The following is an 11,157-nucleotide window of genomic DNA, read 5'->3' as shown; positions in this document are numbered from 1 at the left end:
TTAAAAATTTATAATGTGCTCACCTACAATTAGAACAGTAGAAATATGAGTTGCCGAATTTAAATGTGGTCGTGCAAGCCTTGAAGACGATCCACATGAAGGACGTCCAAAAATAAGAATTTTTAATGTGCTCACCTACAATTAGAACAGTAGAAATATGAGTTGCCGAATTTAAATGTGGTCGTGCAAGCCTTGAAGACGATCCACATGAAGGACGTNTTGCCGAATTTAAATGTGGTCGTGCAAGCCTTGAAGACGATCCACATGAAGGACGTCCAAAAAGCGCATCAACACCAGAAATCATAGCTAAAATACAGGATATGATTTTGGAAGATCGTCTATTGACTGAGAGAGATTTAGTAGAGGCTCTACACATCTCTTTAGGCTGTGTGAGCCAGACTTTAAGTGAAATTTTGGGTTTTAGAAAGCTGTGTACACAATTCGCTAATAATGGAACAAACATAATTTCAAATGCGACTTTCTCAGCAACATTTGAAGCGTTTTAAAAGGGAAAAGTGGATTTTGTGCGTTGATTCATTACAATGGACTGACTTGAGACTTGGGTATATCACCATGATTCTGAATCAAAACAAAAGGCTAAAGAGTGGTGTGAACCTGGTTGTTCCGCCTAGAAACGAGTTATTTTATTTATTATTTGTAAAATAATAATACAATTATTATTATACATTATACATAAGGAGCACTAGCAACAGAGGCTTTCAGCTCACGACTTAAATAATAAAGATGGAACCTTCCATGTAGGAATTATTTACAAGCAATATGTTTTTATGAACTAGAAATTATATGTTATAAATAAGTTTAAAAGGAAGGATAACTTAAATATATTTCTTTTCTTTGTACACGATAGGAAATCTGATATTTTAGTGATGTTTACAATAGATGGTATTTTTAATAAATCAAGAGCTTTATTATTCTGAAAGATACTGGTTCTTGCTAAGATGAAGAAGGGTCATTCATCTAGTAGTTGTGTTGTGGTTAAGGACGACGAGTTACAATACAGGCAGGCTGAAATTCGGTTTCCATTTAATAAATGGGTTAATGACGAATGACCAAGACGAAGGCGAACAAAGGCTTTTATATCTTGGCAACGGCCTGATGGTGGATAGGCAGGTTTTTCCCCCTTGGTTACACATGGTGTAGTGCTGTTGCACATTCTTCCAAGCCTTAACTTTTATGGCTTTTTGTTTAGAAGCGATTAAATGGTTTATATAATTTTTTTCGATGTAGTCGAAAACAATCAATGGCAATTATTATGTCGCAATGAGGTAGGATTTGTATTATGAATTTAGGAGAGCTAACATTGTAGATTTGCTATCAGTACATATTAAGGTTTTTAATTTTTTTTTTTTTTGTACTAGAGATAACGCATGATGAGTGCTGTCTCTGCGGTGTATATTGAGCAGTAATTAGGCAGGTGCCCAGCTTTTAACGTATTTCCAACGTTATCAACAATAGCAAAAGACGTGTAGAAGTCGGCCTTAGAAGCGTCAGTAAAAATGAGTTTCCAATGTAGGTAGTGTTGTACAATGAGCTCTTTGAACACTCTTTGATATACCCTGGTACTAGTATTCTTTTTTGATGTTTTTGAAGATGTAGCTCGAACGAAGTTTCTTTGAGTAGCCATGAGTTGTAATACCTAGATCTTTAGCTAATTAAATGCATTTAGAAATAGTGGAAGAAGTATTGGAATTGGTATCGGTGGTCCATTTGGCTTTTACTATACCATATAAGAGCTTGTTATTGCATAATAGAAGTTTTGGAATAAGCTTTTGCGAAGTATGTATAACTCTTTCCTCAATGGATGGGAGTCCGGCTTCCGTTAATGTGAACTTTATTGGTGATGTTGGGAAACTTCTTCTAATAGCTGCATGATATGGTGCAAAGATTAGATTTATGTTGCTATTGGCACAACTGCCGTAGATAGGGAGACCATAATCAATCTTAGATAAAATTAAAGCTCTTGTAATATTGATGAGAGAAGAAATGTGAACTAAACAATATTTTGATGATAGATACCTTATTATATTAAGCCTAGAAATTAGTTGCTTACGTAGATTTGTACAATGTTCCTTAAAAGTAAGTCTCTTATCGAATATTAAACCGAGGAATTTATGGCTAGTAGTATTTACGATATTTACGTTATTATAGCTTAGATTGAAGTTATTGCATTTGTGTTTTCTACAGATATGGAATAATTTGCATTTGTTTATAGAAATATTCGCACCTGAACAATTGCACCAATTTCAAACATCAGTAAGGATTTTTAAGAAGGTGTTTTTTACAGTATTTAGATTATTTTGTTTGGAGAAGATCATCATAAATAATATGCGAAATGAGTTTATATTTAGAGATTAATGTACTGATTTTGTTAAATGCGATTACAAATAGTACAACAGATAGTGGCGATCCTTGTAGTATTCCGGTGTACATATTGTACGTGTTCGAAAAGTGTTATTGATTTTAGTCATGAATTTCCGATTGATTAGGAAAGATTTAATAATGTTAAATATTTTGTCACCAATTTGCCACTTCTCAAGTAATAACAAGAATAACATGAGAACCAACTCTGTCGAAACCTTTTTCGAAATCGAAACTGAGAGTGGATACGTGGTTTTTTTCGATAAAGCAGTTTTGGCGAAATCATCAAAATAGAGTAAAGCATCCATAGTGCCTTGCCCTGCCTTAAATACAACTTGGTTTCGACTGAGAAGGTTTTTATTTGATGCGAACCACGAGATATGTTTTGATATAATTTTATTTTTTTGCCCATGCAACAAATGTGTGATATTGGTCTCTAACCGAGAACATCAGTAGACACTTCATTTCATTTCGGAATCGCTATGTCATCGGAATCGATATTTCAGATTCGGTAATATATGGGGGTGAATGGTATTTGCTGTACCTTCTACTGAGAAGTACATTTTTATTTGATACAAATGAGGCGTGGAAATTTGAGTCACTCGAAGACTCGGTCCATACAGAGGCGAAATGATTAGCTATGTCTTTTGAGTCGTAAATGGGGTCATTTGGAGTATTTATACATTTAAGATTAACTTGTGTATACGACCCTGAGAGCATTTTTATGTCCGCCCATAATTTCTTGGGCTTTGTTAATGGGGTAATAGCTTCGGTAAGTTTTTGTAAGCAAGATCTCTTAGCTTCTTTAATATTTTTCCGAAATACTGCATTGGCTTTTTTGTATTTTATTAGATTATGAATAGAGCGGGATCTTTCTTTCTTTATTTATATTACCGACAATGGGATTTGCAGCAGAATAATTTTCGCAGAGTTGTTGAAATTTGGACCAATTTGCCTTGTCCAACAGAAATTTAAGCTTCGCCGGTCCTCTTCTGGTAAAAGGGGTTGATAAGCGGGTTATAATGGGAAATTGATCGCTGTTATATATGTATGTAGATCAGTTAGTGTTTGGCTGTTAAGTTTGGGGGCGATAGCAGAAGAACAAATGACTAGATCTACATTCGTGAACGAATTATGTGTAGAAAAATGCGTAGGAGAACCGTCGTTTAAAATTCCGCTAATAAGAGGTATTTATGATTTTACCTCATTGGTTAGTACATATGGAACCCCCGGGTGTTTGGATAGGTCCGATTATATCGCGTAGTTGTTTGATATTAAAGTTTTGGTGTGGTGGGATGTAAATTGGTTAATTTAAATCCAATAAATATTTCAACTGCTATTGTGGAAGTATTAAAACATGTAGGGAGAAGTTTGTGTGGGAAATATTTTTTTATTAAAGAAGCAACACCTTGTTTGTTAGTATGATTTTCTCTTAAGTTGGAGAAATAGGCAGTGTATTGTTTGGGTACAGTAGCTACAGAATTAAATGAAAGGTATGTTTCCTGTAGTGATATAACACTTGGTAATTGTTCTTTTATCAGTAATTCTAGGTCAGTGCAATTGTTGTAGAATCTGTTCATATTCCATTGTAGAAATTTTAACATTTCTTAGCAATGAGAGAATTGAGAAAGCACTTCTTGGAATAATTAAATGAAAGTTATTGTTTTTCATCGTTAGAAGTGATAATTTTATGAGGTGAGATATTGCCTGTATAAGTATGTGGAGAGAGATCGATGTTGTCTGTAGAGAGAGAGACAGTTTGGATTTTAAGAGAATCAGTTGTGGATATTTTAGGAATGAGTGGTATGCTTATTTTGGTTGCGTTTGTTTTTGTTTGGGGAAACGTTAGGTTAGGAAGGTTTTTTGTAGTTTCTTTTGTAGTTACATTTGTTGTGTTTAGATGTTTATCAATTACGAAATTGTTTTTGTTTTCTTTCATAGTTTGCTTTTGTTGTGGAAGAGGATAAGCTGTTGGGAATTTTAGTACAGTGCAGAGATAATGAGATCTCCAACTTCTCTCTCACTGGAAATGAGAGAGCAATTGCTAAACGTCAAAACCTAACGAACTTTGACAGTTGACTGGATTGAGTAGGTTTTGGCGTTTTGCAATTGGAGTGTCTGGAACAGCCAGATTGAAATTATACCAAAAATATATGTGAACGGAGAAATTTATTGCATTTAAAATAATGAAAATCAAAGAAAATACGAAATTTAAATATATATTATGAAACTTTTTGTAATTTGATGCATAATAGAAACTATTTTCTATTACAAATTATTAAAAACATTTATTAATTTGGAACTAACAGGCTTAATTCACCTTATTAAGTATTGAAATATCGAAAGTCAGTTATTTTAATATACCATAAAATCATAAAAAGGAATTAAGTAGTTTCGCCATATATTAATAGTCCAGTATATAATAATTTGCAATCGTAATAAATGTTGGCTATGTTAATTTAAAATGTCCAAAAATTCTTATTTGTTGCGATCTGGCCATAATGGAAAATGTTATAAAAAACGCTCTCACACTGGAATAAGTTGGGCGTCCCATTATCCCTGATTCGTTGCTGCCTCGCCAACGACTAAACGATAGAGCGTAAGAATACGTGTGAAATGAGAGGGCACTGCTCTAGAAGCTTCATTTCAACGGCAGTGCTTACACTCATCGACCATCGCGATCGTAGGAAGTTTGGTCAAGTTTAATTCATGGTCACTGGTAACTACAACAACATATAGTACATATTTGCACTTATACATTTACATAGTTATATTTATAAACATATTGTGTTTGAATATGTCCAAATTATGTGCTGGCTTTATATTGATGATTTTATATAGTTTGAACAGGGTATTTTCAGTTTGCCAAAATGTTAGTAGCATCCAAAACACCTGAAATTTTGTAAAGTGTATATCAGAGAGCTCCAACGAGTACGATTAAATCAAAGCAACGCAACAAACTGACCTCAGCGCATTTAAAATACATTCTTTTAATAAGAAACCGCCCTAAAAATTTTGTTATTGATAATTTTATCACAGAAATATCATAACGTGTAAATATATTTTCGGAATTTGAAGCAGGCAAATGCAAATTATTTTTATAATTTTTATTATATTTTTATGTATGTAAATATGTCTGTTACATAACATACATAAATCCAAATTAATTTTTGAATGTTTTATTTAAGTTTGTATATATGCACGTACATATGTACACTGTATATGCAATACCTTTTTTTATGTTCTCATTGAAACGCAATAAGTGATAGCTTTTTTTTCAATTCACGCAATTTCCGACTGGGATGCTCATGCGGAGCAGTTCGCTTGTGCTCACCAACACAGTCACAGTTTAACTTTTGCCGTCCACTGTTCTAGAGAAATATAGATCTAAGATAAAATAGAAGTGAAATAACAAATTGTGAAATAGTCGGCGTGAAAATGAAGTAAGTGAAAGCGACAAGAAAACTGAAGTAAATGATGTTGCTAGCATTGGTGCTTTTGAGAGCATTGAACTTTAATGAAAAGGAAGGTGATTAAGACACTGCTAGAGCTATATGAATGTGAAATGGAATTACTTAATAGTAATTTTTGCGAACTCATTTGCTATGAGTTTACTTTTCAAGAGAAAGTAAAACAGCATGATAATAAGGCTTACATAATTTCTAAATTTCATTTAAGGGTAAATATTATTTGATGATGCTCTTAATAATATATGTATGTACTTTGTTTTCTGAATAGCAAAAGTTAATTTTTGTGCAGTTTAAATAGACCAGTCCGGGTCAAGATTATCAATTGGTATATAACCATCACATTCTTATCTTATGACGGAAGGTGATTTAGAGTCCCGTCCTGTTTGTTATTGTATAGTATACAATTTCGACGAACAGTGACATAACTAATAACAATATTTAACTCCCTTTTGGACGTTTTTTGCCATTTGAAGGCTAATTAAACAGATTTTTTTTGTACCTTGTTAATCATATGTCAGCTGTGTAGTACTTATAAACTTCTTTCCTATTTATTGTTATTGAAGTTTTATTATTTGTATGTTGGTACTCATGTCTCTCACTTATGCCGATAAGCTCGGCCATTTTGAATGTTCATTTAATTGTTGACAGCTGCTTTGCTTGCATGTGTTTTGGATCGTATTCGATTTTTACCTATTCAAAAAAATGGATCAAAGAACCTATGTCAAATTTTGTGTGAAAAACGATATTAAGTGTGCGGATACATTCCAAATGTTGACTGTGGCATACGGAGAAGCAACGTTTATCGGTGGTACAAAATGTTCTCAGAAGGCCAAGAAGATGTGACAAAAATTGGCTTTTGCACCACGATAACGCCAGAGCTCACACATCGTTGCTTGTGCGCGACTTTTTGGCCAAAAACAACACACTAATGATGCCGCAGCCACCGTATTCCCCAGATCTGGCCCCCTGTGACTTTTTCTTGTTCTCTAAACTGAAGAGGCCTATGAAAGAACGACGTTACGCTTCTCTTGACGAGATAAAGACGGCATCGAAGGAGGAGCTGAAGAAGATAAAAAAAAAAATGATTTTTTGAAGTGCTTCGAAGATTGGAAAAACCGTTGACACAAGTGTATAATATCTCATGGGGATTACTTTGAAGGGGACAAAATAGATATTCATGAATAAATAAATAATTTTTGAAAAAAACACAATATACGCGATACTCTTTGAACACACCTCGTAATGTATAATAATACATTTTCACCACTAAGCTACACTTCTAATTGCAAATTCATTATCAAAGCGAAAACTGTAGAGCATTAAGAAGTCAATTAGATTATTGTTGTCTGTAACGGAAACGAATGTGAAGCGGTGCATATCAATAACTGTATTAAAAGGTAGTTTATATAACATGACCTTTTTAATTGGCTAATACCAGTGCGAAGAGTAATTTGGAAAATTAACAAAATTACAGCGACGGACATATAAATAACACAAGTTCGGATCCAATATTACTTCTAACATCTTTAAACGTAAAGTAACTCATTAGATAAAATATAGTATGTACCTACCCTTATGAAGCTCTTTGGCTGCTCAAAAATACCTTTTATTTTCCATTAAATTTTGTACTTGTTACTTTTATTGCGTATGGTGTTGATTTGAGGTGGACATATGTACATATAAATAGCACATTTTTAAGTTCGTATTTTATTTTGAATTTTGTGTGAAGTTTTCGCGTGTCTTAAATTTAATTTCAATAATTAATTCATCTAAATTTTTATTAAAATGCGACGGGGAAAACATTGCACGCCGGAAAAGAAAACGCTTATGTGCGATATGAGCAAAAAAGAAAAAGCTCCTGCCAAAATTTCTGAAATAATTCATTGCTCTCGAAAAATGGTATATAAAAAGAGCAAAGCGGATGCTTTTAAATCAGCCAGAGAAATTACTATCGAAGTTAATGATGAATGTGGTCTAGACCTGTCCAGAAAGCTTGTAGGAAGACGACTTAACGAATAGAAATTTTTTGAACGAATTAGCAGAAAGAAACCACTCCTGTTAAAACGTCACATCAAAATTTGAAACGGCCATAGACAGATGGATAAACATTTGTACGTGGTCCATAAAGGTCAGGCCCTTAATTCTAGTATTAGAAATAAGTGATTAAAAATGGTGGTTATACAAGTAGTACAAAATACTAACGAAATGAGCAATCTTATGCTATTTTTTAAATAATTTTTATAAATTTTTGTACCTTTTTGTAAATCATTTTCAGATTGCCATACACATAGGATAAATATCCTATGTTTTGCTTATATTTTTTTAACGATAATTGAAAATTTAGGAAAAATAAAACTTCTTCACACACGTAAAATAGAGTGGTACCTTTAACTCTATTTTAGTGTGTGTTTGCTTACGACAAAAACAGTGTATCTGACGATTTTTACCACGAAAAACAAGAATTGAACAAAGAGTTCTTGAAGTTTTAAGGATTCTATCATAAACACAAGTATTTGAGTGGCACAAAGCGTTCAGTGAAGTTAATGACTCATGCGAGTCATTGATCGATCTCGGTTAATAACAATAAGATCGGAAAAGTTAAAGAAGCAGAGCTGAAAATCGTCGTGTTGACGTCAGAGAGAAATAAAATAATATTGGAAAGTAATCTAAGGAGAATGGGCCCAAATTCCTTAAAGATAGAAGATCAGTAATAATAAAAAACTAACGGTAAAGAGATATCAAATAAATAACTAATTTGGCTCTTTATAGAGAATATAATTTTTAATTCTTAATATGTACTTCTTTATTTTGGAAGATCTTTTCTGATATTATTTAAATACTATTTATTTTCTCCAAGAATATTTTTACAACAAACAAATGATATAATAGCGCAGATAATTACACATTCTTGGATATAAAAATATATTTGTAAACCAATAATTAATTCGAAAATAATGATGTTATATTTGAGAAAATATATTATTTTTTTAGGTTGATTTTCTTATTTGGACCGCAACTCCACATACTTGACACGTTTCTGAGTATGTACGTATGCTATGAATTGTTTCACAAAAGCTATTTCTATTCAAACTTTTGCCTGCTTTAATAAATATTTATCGAACATGTATGACTTTAGTTATTGCTCTGATCCTGATTCGAACCTCCAATTCACTGCGTAGAGGTCACCTAACTCGTAAACACTTTTCAATATACTCAAATCTTCAACACTCAACTGTAGTAGCACTTCATTTCATTTTCCAAATCAAGTTCAAGTTTGATTCCTGAATACAAATATATATATGTATACATATTCATATCCAGTTATTATCTCATTAACACCGGCATAAAGAGTAATTGAATAGAAAAGCCAAATCTATTAACTGCCTCTTCGAAGGAAAATAATTTTTTAAACCGGCTTACTAAACATTCCTAATCGAGGGCGATGTCGGGCACTTACTTAACTATAACTGTCAACTTATTTTCTTTGGAAATTGTGTCGTTTGCGCTGTTTGTTGCACTCCGTTTCAGCCGACGCATTGTACTCACACATGCATACTACACAAATCGATACTTAATAACAGTTATGCAAAAAACAACCTTCCGTAAACAAGTCGGCTTTACATGAAGAAATCAGTACTGCCTTGTGTGTGCCGATGAGTAACGATCTCAATAGTGATGCGATAGCGTCGTAATGCATAATATTACTTCCGCTGCACACTAAACCGGTTCCTACTTGCAATCGAGTTTGCCTATGACGGACCACATTGATTTGCCGGATATCGAATTTTTACTGAAATAACTGATTCCGGCGCTTTACGTGTTATCTGCCACTTATGTCCAATTGGCTGGATGCGAATGGTCATTCGTATTTTATTTTAAATTTAATCTAAGAAGTTATTATTTTGAAATGCTTTCAAATATAATGGCAAATATTGCAAATGCATCAAATGTCAAATATCTGCACGGCAAAAAGGGTATATAATGAATATTCAATACTTTTAAAAAATAGTTATGTGAACATTTTTTTAATTTTTTTTCTTGATGTTTTAAACATTCTTTAAACTTCCTTGTACCTACTTGTACGATGTCATATCATCCTTTATATAGATTTATATGTACTTTTCAAAACTGCGTACGACCTCTACTTACTACTTGCACTACTGCATACAATAACAACATTAAGCGCAAATATCACTAACGCAGTGGTATTTGCATATCAGTGCAAATTTTTATACTCTTGCGACATATTGCCACAATTTTAAATAGTTTTGTTCACCTAACGGTTGTTTGTATCTTCTTCTTCTTGATTGGCGTAGTCAATCGCTTATGCGATTATAGCCGACTTAACAACCGCGCGCCAGTCATTTCTTCCTTTCGCTACGTGGCGCCAATTAGATATTCCAAGTGAAGACAGGTCCTCCTCTTCCTGCTGCCCCCGGCGGGTACTGCGTCGAATACTTTCAGAGCTGGAGTGTTTTCGTCCATCCGGACAATATGACTTAGCCAGCGTAGCCGTTTTTTAATTCGCTGAACTATGTCAATGTCATCGTATATCTTGTACAGCTCATCGTTCCATCGGATGCGATATTCGCTGTGGCCAACGCGAAAAGGACCATAAATCTTTCGCAGAATTTTTCTCTCGAAAACTCGCAACGTCGACTCATCCATTGTTGACATCGTCCAAGCCTCTGCACCATATAGCAGGACGGGAATTATGAGTGACTTATAGAGTTTGGTTTTTGTTTGTCGAGAGAGGACTTTGCTTCTCAATTGCCTACTCAGTCCGAAGTAGCCCCTGTTGGCAAGAGTTATCCTCGTTGGATTTCTAGGCTGGCATTGTTGGTAGTGGTTATGCTGGTTCCAAGATGGAAGAAATTATCTACAACTTCAAAGCTATGACTGTCAACAGTGACATGAGTGCCAAGTCGCGAGTGCGACGACTGTTTGTTTGATGACATCAGACATTTCGTCTTGCCCTCGTTCACTGCCAGACCCATTTGTGTTGTTTCCTTGTCCAGTCTGGAGAAAGCAGAACTAACGGCGCGGGTGTTGAGGCCGATGATATCAATATCATCGATCAGCCTCAACCCATTTGGGAATGTTTCCTCGTGGAGGTTGAATTTACCAAAGACACCTTCTTTGCCCAAGGCAAATTGGTAAAAAGTTTCGTAAAAATGGGCGCGTTCTCTAATCACCCTTACTAACATTGTAGAAATGGATGAAATCGGATGTCTATTAAAACTGCAATAAATTAGCAACTAAATACACCAGACACATTAAATTTTACCTCCGAGATAGTATTAGGAGG

This window comes from Bactrocera latifrons, unplaced genomic scaffold (genome assembly GCF_001853355.1).
Source record: "Bactrocera latifrons isolate USDA-ARS-PBARC rearing strain unplaced genomic scaffold, ASM185335v1 scaffold_448, whole genome shotgun sequence".
Classification (NCBI taxonomy): Eukaryota; Metazoa; Arthropoda; class Insecta; order Diptera; family Tephritidae; genus Bactrocera; species Bactrocera latifrons.
This window is presented reverse-complemented; position numbering follows the sequence as displayed.